This window comes from Carassius auratus, chromosome 17 (genome assembly GCF_003368295.1).
Source record: "Carassius auratus strain Wakin chromosome 17, ASM336829v1, whole genome shotgun sequence".
In the NCBI taxonomy this organism is placed as follows: Eukaryota; Metazoa; Chordata; class Actinopteri; order Cypriniformes; family Cyprinidae; genus Carassius; species Carassius auratus.
This window is the reverse complement of record NC_039259.1, coordinates 15,938,737-15,954,456: the sequence shown is the minus strand read 5'-3', so window position 1 is coordinate 15,954,456 and position 15,720 is coordinate 15,938,737. Positions and strand designations below refer to the sequence as shown.

General features: G+C 38.1%; 1 long non-coding RNA gene across 1 annotated transcript; it reads left to right on the top strand.

Moving 5' to 3' along the window:
• Positions 1-580: 580 nt before the first annotated feature.
• Positions 581-2,054, top strand: LOC113117916 (uncharacterized). The gene is made up of 3 exons (XR_003294232.1): positions 581-645; positions 1,087-1,181; positions 1,787-2,054. It is a non-coding gene; the product is annotated as an uncharacterized LOC113117916 (long non-coding RNA).
• Positions 2,055-15,720: the final 13,666 nt, after the last annotated feature.

Genomic DNA, 15,720 nt, shown 5'->3' with positions numbered 1-15,720 from the left:
ACGTAAAAGTGTTTATGCCCCCCTATATAATGATATTATTGCAATACGTATCAAAATACATCGAAGTATTTTAGCTGCAAGACGATGGGTAGAGATAATTAATTAAAAAATGGTAACGTTAACTGTTATATCCCTGAAATAAAAACGCCTGCAGTCATTAAAGCCATCTAACTGTTTAGCGCTGAAAAAACAGTTCAAATAAAGTTTAAACTTGAGACATATGTTTTTAATTATTATATTATTATTATTATTGTTTCGAATAATTTAACGTTAAGCTTTTCATCATGAAATTTGTTCGATTCAATGCTTTTTTTTCTTCAATTGTGTCATGCGAATTAGTTATACAGGTTTATAGTAACTTAATATTCTGCTGTACAAGTTTAATTAATTTTGGATCTCCTTTAGCTGTCAGATTTCTACACACGATGTAAAGAGGCTCCTTTTTTATTTATTTTAAGCAAAAACCGCCTTTTCTTCTACAAGCTCTAGTTTTATATTTGGGGTTCAAGTTTATCACTAAGGTATAGTATTTAATATAGTGTGAATTTAGGGGCTATACTATATGATGTTATAACTTTTGTTTGTTTTTGCTTTGTTTTGCATTTATCTCTTTGCCATGTTCTGAAGAAGCCATATTGTTGTAAGGTATGTTTTTTGTTCATTTATAAAAGAGCGCTAGAACAATCTGCTTTAATATATTACATTAATTAGATTAAAATATTAATAGATTGAAGGTAGTTTAATCTGATTCTTCTGGTTTTCTTGTGTGCTCTTCTGTTATCCTATAATTTTTGCACTTTACAGTTGCTAGCAAGGAGAAAATGAATGAAATTAATATTTACAGGCCAAGTTGTTGAAATAGTGTTGGTTTTACATTTTGAAATTGCACAATATCAGTTGTTTTGCAATAAGATAAAAACCTGCCAGTTTGGGTGAGCCTATGACTTTTAATCTAGTACCAACTGGAGGACCTGTATGATATCTGCATTATACTAGATATGATGAACACGTAACAGAAACTATAACACCTGCCTCATAATGTGTCATGTATAATTAATTATTTGGGCATTACTCTTGTATCCACAGGTTGATGAAAAATGAGGTCATGGCCTGTTTCAGTATGAAGTGGGGGAAGGGGAAGCTTGCTTTCACCAAGATCAATCTGTACACTGTTGTCACAGGTAAAACAAAATTAACATACAATACAAATATTAGCATCATATCATTGTGACATTCAGCGTTGTTTAGTTTCTGTTTTTGTTGGTTTAGTGAAAACCAGTAACCTCGTATTGTAGGTACTCATCTGTCACACAGAAATCACACAAACTTCCATATATACACTTCTTATTGATTGGCAGGTCATTCCTGTTGCCAGCCTATCTTTATTGTTCAGAACTCTAACAATTGTTTTTGCATTCTCTAACAATTGTTTTTGCATTTAATGTATTAGACATTAAATGTTAATTTACCTTAAGACACTCTGCAAAAAAATACTGCAATGTGTCTTTGTTGTCATGGTTTTCTTTTGCTAGATTGTCTGCTTAGTGTTTGTCAATTGCATCACAAGCTGAAATATATTTTGATGACTTATAGCATGTAATTTACATTCATGGCTCTTAAAGCTAGGGTAGATTTTTATTTTTTTCTAAGAAACCAAATCAATAGTGTAAGTGGTCTAAATGTATTCTGTGGAAGGCAAATAAATAGTTAATGATTACATTCAGTGATTACTATAGTGCATCATATCCTATACTTACACATTTTCTTATTCAAATATTTCTTACAGAGAGTGTCCAGAAAACATCAAAAGAGACGGGGCAAATACTGCAGCAGCCACTGCCTTTTGTTTAAAATATGCCCCAGCAGAGCCGTCGCAAGGAGGGTGAGAGGCCCTGTGCAAAGTTGATGTGCGAGGCCCTCTACAATTTTGCGTGTGTATGTGTGTGTGTGGTGGGGGAGGTTGCTGTAGCAAGGCAAGGCAAGTTTATTTATATAGCAAATTTCGAACAAAATGGTAATTCAAAGTGCTTTACATAAAATGAAGTAAAATAATCATGAAGAACAAAAGTAAAACAAGCAATTTTAAAACTTTGGAAATTATTTAAAAATTGACTTGAATTTAAAACAGTTAGAAATAGAAAATGATCTTACAGTTAATAACATAAAATACAGTGCAATCAGGTCGGACATCGCACAGTGCTCATTCAATAAATGCACAGCTAAACAGATGAGTTTTGAGTCTAGATTTAAATGTGACTAGTGTTTTAGCACATCTGATCTCTTCTGGAGGCTGATTCTGGAAGCAATGTATTTTGGTCCTAGGTCTTTGAGTGACTTCTAGACAAGTAGAAGTACTTTAAAATCAATCTTAAATGTAACTGGAAGTTAATGAGGACTGGTGTGATATGCTCAGATGTTCTAGTCAGAATCCTGGCAGCAGTGTTCTGGATGAGCTGCAGCTGTCTAATGGTCTTTTTGGGAAGGCTGGTGTGGAGCCTATTACAATAGTCCACCCTGCTGGTGATAAAGCATGAACAAGTTTCTCCAAGTCTTGGCTGGAAACAAAACATCTAATTCTTGCAATGTTTTTTAAATGATAGTATGCTGATTTAGTACTGCTTGACATGACTACTGAAACTAAGGTCTGTCTCCAGAATCACACCACGTTTCCTGTCTTGATTTTTAGTTGTTAGACCCCTAGAGTCAAAGTATGCATTCACCTTAAAAACTTCATCTTTGTTTCCAAATGCAATGACTTCAGTTTTTTCCTTGTTTAACTGAAGAAAGTTCTGGCACATCCAGCTATTAATTTCATCAATGCATTGGCAGAGGGAGTCAGTGGGGCTGTATTCATTTGGAGATAAGGCTAGGTAAATCTGGGTATCATCAGCATATCTGTAATAGGCAATTAGGTTCTTTCTCATTATTTTACTTAGAGGAAGCATATACAGGCTAAACAAGAGCGGTGCAAGAATTGAACCTTGTGGGTCTCCACATATCATGGATGTCTACTTAGACTTATGCTCTCCTAGACTCACATAATGATCGCTCCTTTTTAAGTATGACCTGAACCATTTGAGTACCATCCCAGAAAGCCCGACCCAGTTTTCCAGTCTCTCTAGTAGTATGTTATGATCGACAGTGTCAAACGCAGCACTGAGATCTAGCAATACCAGCACTGATATATTGCCAGAGTCACAATTTAAGTTAATATCATTTATTATCTTAATGAGTGCTGTCTCTGTGCTGTGATGCGGTCTGAAACCAGATGTTTAAGTGTTTATTCAGCTGATTAAAAACTACCTTTTCTATAATTTTGCCTATAAAAGGAAGATTAGATATTGGTCTATAATTGCTCAAAATGGTGTTATCAAGATTGCTCTTTTTCAGGAGGGGCTTAACAACTGCAGTTTTCAGGGAGTTTGGAAAAGTCCCAGAGAGAGATTTACTTCTAAACAGTTAAGCACACTTTTGAAAAAAGATGTGGGAAGTGTGTCAATATAGCAAGTTGATGATTTTAGTTGCTGCACTATGTCTTCCAAAATGTTGTTTGTTTTCTTACTGACTATTATTGGAGCAATATCATTAATAACATTCTTAACTTTTGAGTTGAAGGAATCAAGGAGAATATCAACAGAGTCGGCAAAAAATACTTGGTGTTAAAGATATGGCCTCCGTAAATAGTACACTAGTGTTCTTGTTAGGGCTGCACTATTAATTGCATGCAATTGTCATGCATGTCTCGTCAGTAAAGCTGGTTCTGTGATTAGCGGTGATTAGCGGTTGATGTCAATAACCTGCTTTCAAATGGAGCCGCACTTAAAAGACAGAGCCGTAGTTTGCTGACAAGCTACGCAATATCGCGTTCATAACCGCATGAGATTCTTCTGCGATTTTGAACGCAATAATGCACCACTTGTCAGCGAACTACGGCTCTGGTTATTAAGTGCGGCTACATTTGAAAGCATATCCTTCTGACAGAGACAGTTCTAGAGTAAGTGGTAGCAGAGATCAATATATCAAAGAAAATACAGAAGTGATCAGATAGTACTACGTCCTTAATAACAATGAATGAAATGTTTAGAGCCCTACTGATGATTACATCTAGAGTGTGTCCACCTTTGTGTGGGTCCATGCACATGCTGAATCAAGTCAAAGGTATTTAGAACTGTTATCATTTCTTTTGTAGTTTTGTTTTCTGCATTGTCTATGTGAAAATTAAAATCCCCTGCATTAGCAAAACAGTCAAACTCTGAGGAAATCATTGATAACGTTTCTGTTACCTCAACAAATGCTGAAGAGTATTTTGGAGGCCTGTAAATAATAATAAAAGAATGTGTTGAGCACCTTTTAGCACAATCCCTAAATATTCAAAAGACAAGTCATGACCAAATGACACTTGTTTGCATTGATAGACATCTTTAAAAAAGCAGCTCCACCTCCACCTCTCCTAACAGTCCTGCAAACACTCATGGAAGTGAAGTTAGGAAGGACTGCTTCATTGAGGACTGTTGAACTGCAGCTGTCCTCTAGCCATGTTTCATTTAGAAACATAAAATCCTAATTGTTTGTGGTTATAAAGTCATTGATTACAAAATGATTAAATTTTTTAGTGAGCGAATGTTTAAAGATGCTAACTTGATGGCAGTGCTTTATGTCATTACATCAGTTTTAGTTTGATGCATATTAGATGAGTTTGCCCTTCGGCTTAAGATGGCCTTAAACTTTCTGTCACATGATAAAAGTGAAATCGAGAAAGCTACAGGCACACTGGGTTCCCACTTGTTCTTTAAACATTTGTGAATGTTGCGGTTATTATAGCAGGGACCCGACACATATCACTGAGAGCTTCTATCAGTTGTTTTTGGTTCACCTTCAGCAGATTGAGGGTTTGGGGCCTGCTGTTGCTGCAGCGGTCTGAGAGCTCTCACAGGAGCAGGGCCCCCAGGCTTTGATGTTTTGGGACCCTGCTGTTTTCTTGTTGACATTTGCGGGCTTGCAGCGAATGAGTGAGAGAGTTTAGTCCAAGCATACACCAATTCTACCATTTTCAGTGAAAAGCACAGAAGTGGAGATGCTGGAGAGAGGAATAATGTGTCTGGTGAGATGGGTTGTGTCTCTGGTGTTTCTTGTGGCTGTGATATGTTGTCTTGGCTTCCCCGGCTGTCTTCAAGAAAGTCATCCTTGAGTGCTGAGTCTTGTATCTGTTTTGATACATCACAGTCTGTCTGTGAGGAGCTCTGAGGGCAGGTCTCTTCCGGGATGGTGTCCATCAGCAGTGCTTTTTGTGGCTGCATGGTGTTATCAGTTGGGAGTGGTCCACTGATGAACGACTGAACTTGGGAGTCTTCAAAGTGTTTGAAAGAGTTCACTGAAGTCCTTCTTAAGGATGTTTGACTGCTTTTTGAGAGTATCATTCTTCCCCACATGGATTGATAATTAGATTTGTAGTCTTGTGCTTCATTTTCTGAAGTTCCTTGTTCACATAAGAGACCGTTGCTTGAGGAAGGCAGCATGTTATTGTAGTCCTGCTACGGATGTTTCTGATAATAGAGTCACCCACTATCAGAGTCCTAGGCTCGGCTACGCTCTGAGCTGAATGTCACTGTCTGTTAGTAACGGTGTTAGCTGCTAATCACATTTGGGGATTCCTCACCCGCATTCATTAATTCTTCAAATCTGTTTTCAAGATGTATAGTGGGAGGAAGAATACTGGTATTTACAAGCCTTGTCATAGTTGAATCTGGGGTAGAGAAAGCTACGGCAGCAATACGAGAAACTCATGACAATCTGATGTCTTGTGTTCCTCTGGGTCTTGCACCCTGTTTGTGCCATCGATTAGTGTGATGATCCGTTTCGGCTTGTTCCTCTACACTTGGTACAAACTGTTGAGATTCAGAAGATTCATGGGACTCACCGGCTGTATGCTGAGAGGGTCCATGACGACAGTCTGCTGAGTGTTTCGCCTGTTTTGGAAGTCCAGCAAGTAACTTTGTTTCAAGAATCACAATTCTTTTTAGAAGTTTGCAGCAGTTCATGCAACAAGTAGATCCAACAGGAGGCATTTTCTCTCTCTTCCATTTGAATGTAGGCAGTTGTTTTCCCATCTCCAGAATGTAAGCTGCTGGCAGTGGGAGGCAAAGTCTTCTTTTGTAGTATTATTCCAGTCAAAAAAAGTTTTTAGTTTTAGCGTTTGTGCCAAAAATATTTTGTTTGAGCACTGTGCTGATCTGCTGAAGTAAAAAATCGTAGAAAAAACTGAGAAAAGTACAGAAATAATAAGCGAAGCGCAGAACAGTAGGCTAGAACGTCCGAACGGTAGCAAAGCCAGAACCGCAACAAACTCAACTTTAACATGCATCTGTTCGATTGTGATGCCTTGCTCACTGACATGCTTGTGCGCAAATCATGGCCACGCACTAGCTCATAAGGATCTACAATCATAATTATAATAAGTTAATAAGAATGCTTAAATTAGTTCTAGGCTTGTAGACAGTTATATATGAAGAGTTCAGATGGAAAGTGCGATCCAACATTTTCTTCTAAAATAATTATTTTCTCATCTTCCTATGTTTATGTTCAGTATTTCACTTTATTGGGAAAGAAAAGAAACTGTTTATTGCTATTAAAGTGAAATTAAACGGTACTAGGTTTTTGCAGCTGAATTTTACATCTAAAATCATTTTGCACTATTTGAAAATAATATTTTCTTTTAAAATGTGAACTCTCACTCTTATTCGTATGTTTAATAGTCGAAAACGCAAATGTCTATTGTCACATTTATTTTATGTTTTACATGAATCATTAACCTATCGCATTCTTTCAATTCAAAAGGGCGAAATTTCATAAAAGGTTGAGTAGTTTGCATCTCTAGATAGTCTATTATGTTTGGTCGCTGAACATTTCAATCATAAAACAGTTCTCTAATACCGTAGGCTACTGCTTACATTTTCCACAAACTCTAGTTATGTTGTGACAGTAAGACCCACATTCTTTGATATGATTGGCCATCTCGACCACTGAGGCAGACCAGCCTAGAGCCTTGCACGGACCTCAAATTTAAGCCCTATCCCTATACCTAGATTTTTTTTTTAATGGCCAAGCGGCCAGTGCCAGACAGTGAACCTATGGATCAGTTTAGCCTTCTTAAATCATCACGACTTGCCTAAAATAAAATCTATAGATATATAAAACAGTTCAAGTATGTTTAAGAATTAAACCGAGATAAATGTGCACTATATCCAGTAGTTTGTGCGGAGAGTGCAAGCAAAAGCGTGCTGGCCAGTGCAATCACTTGCATTTTTTTCAGTGGATATGCAGTAATTTTTGCTCATAAAGGTAAGAGTAATACATCATTCGTAATTGTAAATTGTCTACTTTTATTTGTGTGCAATCACATTATCAACAAATCGTTGTGCTTTTATAAAAAAAAGAAAAGAAAATAGTCATGATGCGCTTTCTACCGTCTCGTCTTGAACAGGAGCACTTAACAAAAATGAACCAAAGCTCAGTGAATACATGACTCACGGACGTGACAAATAAATCTATAGAAAACTTTAAATGACTACTTAACAAAATACAACACATCAGAAACAAAAACTCATTCATTATAAAGATAATCCATAAAGATGAACTTTTCTCTTAAGGCTTGTAAAATTAAGAGTTGGCGAGTCAGGATTAGCAACATCATCCTTGCTACACCAACTCAGAAAACTATTTATTAGTAAATAATTCAATCTCATTCCTATTTACCCCATGACTCATTTATGGTAATAATTTTTTGAAGATGCTTTATGTCAAGCTTAAGCCTATTGCGTGCATTTAAAAGCAGAACACTGTGATGCTGCGGGACACTTAACACTGTTAAGCCGCTATTGACAGTCATGTTAGCACGGTCTCGTGTTGTTTCCCTCAGTGCAGCAATTTTTTCATCACTAATTGATGGATGTCTTAAATATAAAAATAAGGAGAAGCCTTAAACAGGCCTAAGGACAGCCCGCATCTGAACTATGATGTGGAAATTGGCCCGAAACCCGGCCTGGAGTGTAAAAAAAGTCAGGGTGAAATGCAGGGCTCTAGACCATTTAAAAGTTAAACTTTATAACTTTTTGTCGTCCTATCAACAAACAGCTTTACTCATTCTTATACTTAGAGTCTTGTACTGTCTATCCGCTATGACTATTTTAGTCTACCAAAGGACAAGATGGGTGGAAAAAATAGTAATAAAAATGAGATATAAATGACATAAAATGCAGGCCAGGAGCGAGGTCCTCTAGAGGTGTGAGGCCTAGTGAAGTTGCACGCTTTGCACAGCCCTTGCGACGTTACTGTGCACCAGACAGGGTGGGTGGAGGCAGGAAAAAAAGAAAGATGTTAATAAAATGTATGTTTTCAAAACTATTCAGTTCCAATAATGTTGATGTTAAAATGTAATTATTTTGTAAATGTTCTGTTCCATGTTAAATGTAAATGATACAACATGTGAATAAATAAATCATATTTGTTATAATCCAGTTCATCTCTTAGTCATTTTTCTGATAAAACCACAAAACATTTGTGTATTCCATTTTCAGACAGTCTGACGTTAGATTCTGACGTCAAAAAGATTTTCATTTTCATCCAAAATGCAACGTCTGACCAACATAGCAGACTGATGTCAGTCTGAAGTTGGGTTCAGACGTCAACCAGATTTTCATTTTGATCCAAAATGCAATATCTGACTAACGTTGGAGATTGACGTCTGTCTGACGTTGGGTTCTGACGTCAACCAGATTTTCATCCGAAATGCAACGTCTGACCAACGTAGCAGACTGACGTCAGTCTGACATTGGGTTCAGACGTCAACCAGATTTTCATTTTGATCCAAAATGCAATATCTGACTAACGTTGGAGATTGACGTCAGTCTGATGTTGGGTTCTGACGTCAACCAGATTTTCATCCGAAATGCAACGTCTGACCAACGTAGCAGACTGACGTCAGTCTGACGTTGGGTTTAGACGTCAACCAGATTTTCATTTTGATCCAAAATGCAATATCTGACTAACGTTGGAGATTGACGTCAGTCTGACGTTGGGTTCGGACGTCAACCAGATTTTCATCCGAAATGCAACGTCTGACCAACGTAGCAGACTGACGTCGGTCTGACGTTGGGTTCTGACGTCAACCAGATTTTCATTTTCATCCAAAATGCAACGTCTGACCAACGTTAGAGATCGACGTCAGCCTGACGTTGGGTTCTGACCTAAACCAGATTTTCATTTTCATTCAAAATGCAACGTCTGACCAACGTTAGAAATCGGCGTCAGCCTGACGTTGGGTTCTGACGTCAACCAGATTTTCATTTTCATTCAAAATGCAACGTCTGACCAACGTTGGAGATCGACGTCAGTCTGACGTTGGGTTCTGACGTCAACCTTATTTTCATTTTCATCCAAAATGCAACGTCTGACCAACGTTAGAAATCGACGTCAGCCTGACGTTGGGTTCTGACGTCAACCAGATTTTCATTTTCATCCAAAATGCAACGTCTGACCAACGTTGGAGATCGACGTCAGCCTGACGTTGGGTTCTGACGTCAACCAGATTTTCATTTTCATCCAAAATGCAACGTCTGACCAACGTTGGAGATCGGCGTCAGCCTGACGTTGGGTTCTGACGTCAACCAGATTTTCATTTTCATCCAAAATGCAACGTCTGACCAACGTTGGAGATCGACATCAGCCTGACGTTGGGTTCTGACGTCAACCAGATTTTCATTTTCATCCAAAATGCAACGTCTAACCAACGTTAGAAATCGACGTCAGCCTGACGTTGGGTTCTGACGTCAACCAGATTTTCATTTTCATCCAAAATGCAACGTCTAACCAACGTTAGAAATCGACGTCAGCCTGACGTTGGGTTCTGACGTCAACCAGATTTTCATTTTCATCCAAAATGCAACGTCTAACCAACGTTAGAAATCGACGTCAGCCTGACGTTGGGTTCTGACGTCAACCAGATTTTCATTTTCATCCAAAATTCAACGTCTGACCAACGTTGGAGATCGACGTCATCCTGACGTTGGGTTCTGACGTCAACCAGATTTTCATTTTCATCCAAAATTCAACGTCTGACCAACGTTAGAGATCGACGTCAGTCTGACGTTGGGTTCTGACGTCAACCAGATTTTCATTTTCATCCAAAATTCAACGTCTGACCAACGTTAGAAATCGACGTCAGTCTGACGTTGGTTTCTGACGTCAACCAGATTTTCATTTTCATCCAAAATTCAACGTCTGACCAACGTTAGAAATCGACGTCAGTCTGACGTTGGGTTCTGACGTCAACCAGATTTTCATTTTCATCCAAAATTCAACGTCTGACCAACGTTGGAGATCGACGTCAGCCTGACGTTGGGTTCTGACGTCAACCAGATTTTCATTTTCATCCAAAATTCAACGTCTGACCAACGTTGGAGATCGACGTCAATATGACGTTGGGTTCTGTCGTCAACCCGATTTTCATTTTCAACCAAATTACAACGTCTGACCAACGTTGGGATCCAATGTCAGCATGACGTTATATTGACGTCCGGTGCCTGCTGGGTACAGAAAGGATGTGAAACAATAAAAAGGAGTTGAATGAGTGCAAACCCTCAGTATGAACCTATTGTTCCTATTGTTACACAGTGATCTAAGTTTATATCTTACAATTCCGACACAATGAAGTCCAAATTATGAGATAAAAAGTTAAAATTGCCTTTTTTGTTTTTCCGGCAGAAAAAAAAATAGTAAAAAAAAAAAAATAGTTTGAGATGCAAACTCAGAAATCAGAGGCGTGGAACAATGAAAAACATTTCTTTGAATCTTGGAATTCAGATTTATTTTTAATTAAGATAAAAAAAAAACTATTCTATTAACTCAAATCAATATTTAATGTTCACCTTATTTAATGCTCACGGTTAACCTGTGAGCAGAGATTTGATCGAGGGGGATGGACCATGAGTCAAGAGGCATAGCAGAGGAGACAAAATGAGAGGAGGGAGCCAAGAGCCAAGGGGATTGGAAGGAAGTTGTTCATCCAAGGAATGGAAACATATTGGACACTAAAATGGCCATAAACTCCCTAAGAGAGGTCAGGGTTACAGAAAACGGCTGGGGAGATTCAAAGAGGCAAGGAGGCTGTCAGCACAGCAGTGGGGAACCAAGGTGCAACAGGTTCAGCAGAACCCAGAGAGAAGGGTGAGTCTGCTAAAGAGATGTGGTTTATTATATGCACACACACACACACACACATAGGCCCAGAGGAAGAGAATATGGATATAGAATGAATACATTTAACACTGCTTTTTAATAAAGTTAGCATATCTTCTTGATATGTTCTGTCATATTACATTACTTTGGTACGATTTCTATTAGGGGCATAAATGATGACAGATCACATGACTTTTTTAATCAATCCAGCTTACAACTCCATATACGTATATACAAGAATCAGAGACTTGAGCAGGACATTTTTCTACTTTGCTCAGTAATTCTAGTAACCACCATCAATGCCCCATTCACCACTAATGTTCTTTCTACATTTATTCAGAATCCAAATTCAGAGTAAATTGTCATATCTAGATGAGAGTTTCCAATAACAAGACCATGCAGCTCATCAATGCCTCCTTAGCCGCGAATAGATTAAAATATTTTTCCTTCTTGATTTTCCACGAAAGAAGATAAACCCTGACCTCTTCAGAGAGGGTCTGAAGCCTCTTAGATTACCTAGCTCACCACTAAAACTCAATCAAAGAAGCTTTTGTCAGGCTGTAGTGCCTGGCGTGAGTGAGCGTGCCCCACAGTGACCTTTCTACAATAGCCACTGTTCTACAGCGTGAACTATGGACCTTAACAGCAGCGAATAAGGCCAGTCCATTCCGAGGAGACAATTGCATTCTCTAGGAAAGCAAGAGCCTTCTCTGCTGCCAACCATCAAATACGTGAGCTTTTCGGGATTAAAGCAGTCTATCTAGCCATTGCGGGGTCATCAGCTTTAGGGAGACGGAACAGCGAAGACAAACAGCAGAGCCATTGTAAAATTCTCATGGCATCAGAGCTATCACAACAAGCACAGAGCTGCACAGACACGGGGCCAAAATCAACAGGCTCTCGATTCCTCTGGAACGATCCAACGTGATATTTACATTGGAGGAACACAAAGTAATGCACTTTGTGAACAAGATCACAGGGATGAGTAAAGGTTTCAGATTTAGGTTGATTCAGAGCGCGTCCCTTTTTCTGAGACATACGCTGTGCGGCTGCATACAATGGACGATGTGTTTGACGGATCATTTTGGCCGTCTGTCTAGGCCACACACCCGAGAGAAATAAACCACTACGGAGCTAGCCTGAATAAATGATGTGTGAATGTCTAACTTAGTCGACATACGTACAGTATGGACCTCCGTGCAGTCCCAGAATGGGGAGTAACCGGTGGGTGGGACGGGAGGGCACACGTACAAATGCATTAAAGTGGTGAGGGGGTGTGGGTCACAGGCCAGATTAAAAGACCTATAAGAGGATTGCTTCTGACTCAGGAGGGCAGACTGCTTCCTTGTGTTGTCGAGATCTGTCATGGTATTAACATGCCTTCAGGGGCTCCTTCAGATTAACTCCCTGGGAAAATCAAGGATGTCGCTTAACATTTATGTGGGTTTTTTTTTTTTTAAAAGAATGAGAATTCCATCATTACATCTTCCTGTCATCAAAATACATATGACTCATATCTGGAATGGCATAAATAATAATAATGATATTAATTAAAGTCCAAGACTTTAAAAAGATCTCGGTTACAGAAACAGATAGATATTGAAGTCAGTATTCACTCTGATAAATGAATGAATCTATCTTACGTTTCAAATCTCTAATGAATTGGTTGATACAGTTCGCAAAACGTATCTGAATGATTGTCCTACAAATCATTTGTTAAAGGGATTGTTTAGGGAAATGGGTTTAATGGTCACACTTTATAAACACTCCAATAACAAACCATCAACTATGAATTTTGTCTCAATAAATTCCTAATTTGCTTAATAGTAAGGTACTTGTTAAATGTAGTTATTAGGGCTGTAGAATATGGTCAAGCAGAATATGTGCTTTATAAATTCTAATAAATAGCCAATAGCTTAATAATAGCATGCTTATAAGCAACTAGTTAATAGTGAGAATTGGTCTCTATACTGAAGTGTAATTTAGACATTTGCTTACATCCAAACAATGATGGAGATGCAATAATAAAGCACATATGACTGAAAACCAATCAGATTACTTCTTGCTCATGATGCACACACAAACCTGTTTACCATACGTGATGCTCTCCATGTATATAAATAAAAGCCTAAATTAAACCTGTTCATCATATAAAGCAATCGTAACTGGTCATGAGACTTGGATTAAACCATTCAACTCACATTTGTTTTATAATGCCTTTGTGATGAATCTGTGGTGAAGTGGTAATGAAGTTTTGGTTACCTGGACTTTTAAAGGAGGGACAGATACCGCTCATGGTTTCATAAAAAATTCTCTTCATTTGTTCAGTTTTGAAGATTAAGTCTTGGTTTAAAACATGAAGGCAAGTAAATGATGACAGAATTGTATTTTTTTGTGTGAATAATTCCTTTAACAGTTCTCTGGATTTTTCAGTGAATAATAATTAACAACACAAGTTATTGTATAGCTTCAGAAGATTTGGAAATTCAGATTATGAGTGAAGTACTTTAACAATATTTTATGGTGCTTTTGTGCCATTTTTTAAATTTAAAATCTTCAATCCTGCATTCATTTTAATAGCATTGAAACAAGGCACCAGCAAATTATAAATAAACAAAAAATAATAAAATCATGCTCAGATGGGTTCGGAACAACATAAGAGTGAATAAATGATGAATGAATTTTCATATGAAATTAACGGAGGTATGCCTGACATTGTGCGAAAACCATGATGCAACACAGTAATCTTTGATCTGTGATCTGGGTTTTAGCTCTCGCACTTAATTGGTCAACAGGGTCATTTTGGAGGTTTGGCAGTCTTCCCTGACCTTCTTCTGTTCCCAGACAGACAGCAAATTGACAAATGAAAAGACTGATAAACAAACATACAGACGGCTTGATAGGACATCTGAACATGCTAAGATCCGCTACAGTGCCCTCGCTCTGCAGGCCAGCCGGCCGTGCCAACCATCCTGGCAGCGCACACTGTTTGCCACCCACACCGGCAGAACCCTAACCCACCCAGAACTCAATAATGTGGATTCATCACATCCATTGCACACCACGTCAATGTGGCGTAAACTGACAAATTTGACAATTTTCCATAAAGAACAGAGAGGAGAACAAAGTTCAGTTTTCTTACTCCATCGTCTATAGGAGTTATGGCAAAAGTTGAGCCAAGTTGTGTTTGAAAGCACCTTATTGAGCATATGGAAACATTATATCCCGATGACATACTGCAGATGAATACAAACCACTTCTAAAATGTAGGCCAAGAAAAGCATCTCTGTCAGTGTGTGGAGGACTAGGGTGAAGCAGCTGTTGTTGACTCATCTCTCTTCATTTTTAAAGTTTGTTTTTGGCGCCCTCTGTTGGGTAAAATGATAATGAATCACACTACCTTTCCTCCAAATATTTTTTTTTATCATAAAAAATTTTAATTTACAGCTTCAGGTGGGATATAAATTCAAAACAATTGTAATTGGGTGAAAAAAAACCCAACTATATATATAGGCTACCTATAAAACAGCCCTTGTGAGATTTGGAGGTACTGAATTCCAATGACTTTCTAGTTCAACTGCATCTCCTGGAGAAGTCACACCCTATCACATTTATGCATGTGCAGACAGAGGATGAATTATTAAGAATTCTTAAGAATTTGAGAATCCTCACAGGTGCTGTCCCTGCTGCTGAGAAACCTCTGCTAGATCAATATCTGCTTCACCTAAGTGTCATTCGACAAGTGCTGGGAAATTGCTGCTCTGAACAAAAAAGTCCCGATTTCTCTCTAGGTCAAAGCTATTACTTTTCCAAAATATCATGGCTCAGAACGCTCGAGCCTATCCAGGATTTTCTCTGTATTGCCAGTGTAGGAATATACAACAAAGTTGCAGGTCTAGTCTCAAGTGGACCTTTCCTTCAAATTTGCCGCATTTCAGTTTTCGAGACGGTAACTGGAAACTCATGAAATGTTGACTATGATGATTTGAGGGGCTAATACTTTCTTCACATTTTATACTTGGGTTATAGATGGGAAGGTACAAGTTAATGATATTTCTCACTAACCTAATGGACATCTGTAAATTATAGCAGCAGCAAAGCATTTACAAAAAGATCAATTTAGGACAAAAGTGGAAAAGTGGGAAAGGAGGCATATAAAGGCAAAAAAAAAAAAAGAGGATATTTGTAAAATTGCCTGAAAGTATAGACATTTATGATAGGTAAAACCCTAGTTCTGTTACTTTTTAATGCAAAATGATGACTGAATAGTCGAGCATTCAAACCTGCTTTCTCTTAAATCATTATCCCAGCAAATTGTTGAATCACGCCTTTAAAATAACACTGTGCAAAAGCAAGAAAATAAGTTATTTTGGACATCTGTCTGCCATAGAGAAAATTAGATGGTAACATAAATCACACTGTTGCAATGTAAGCACATGTAAAATTGTACTATACACATGTTTTTTTTTTCTATTCCAATTCATAGGT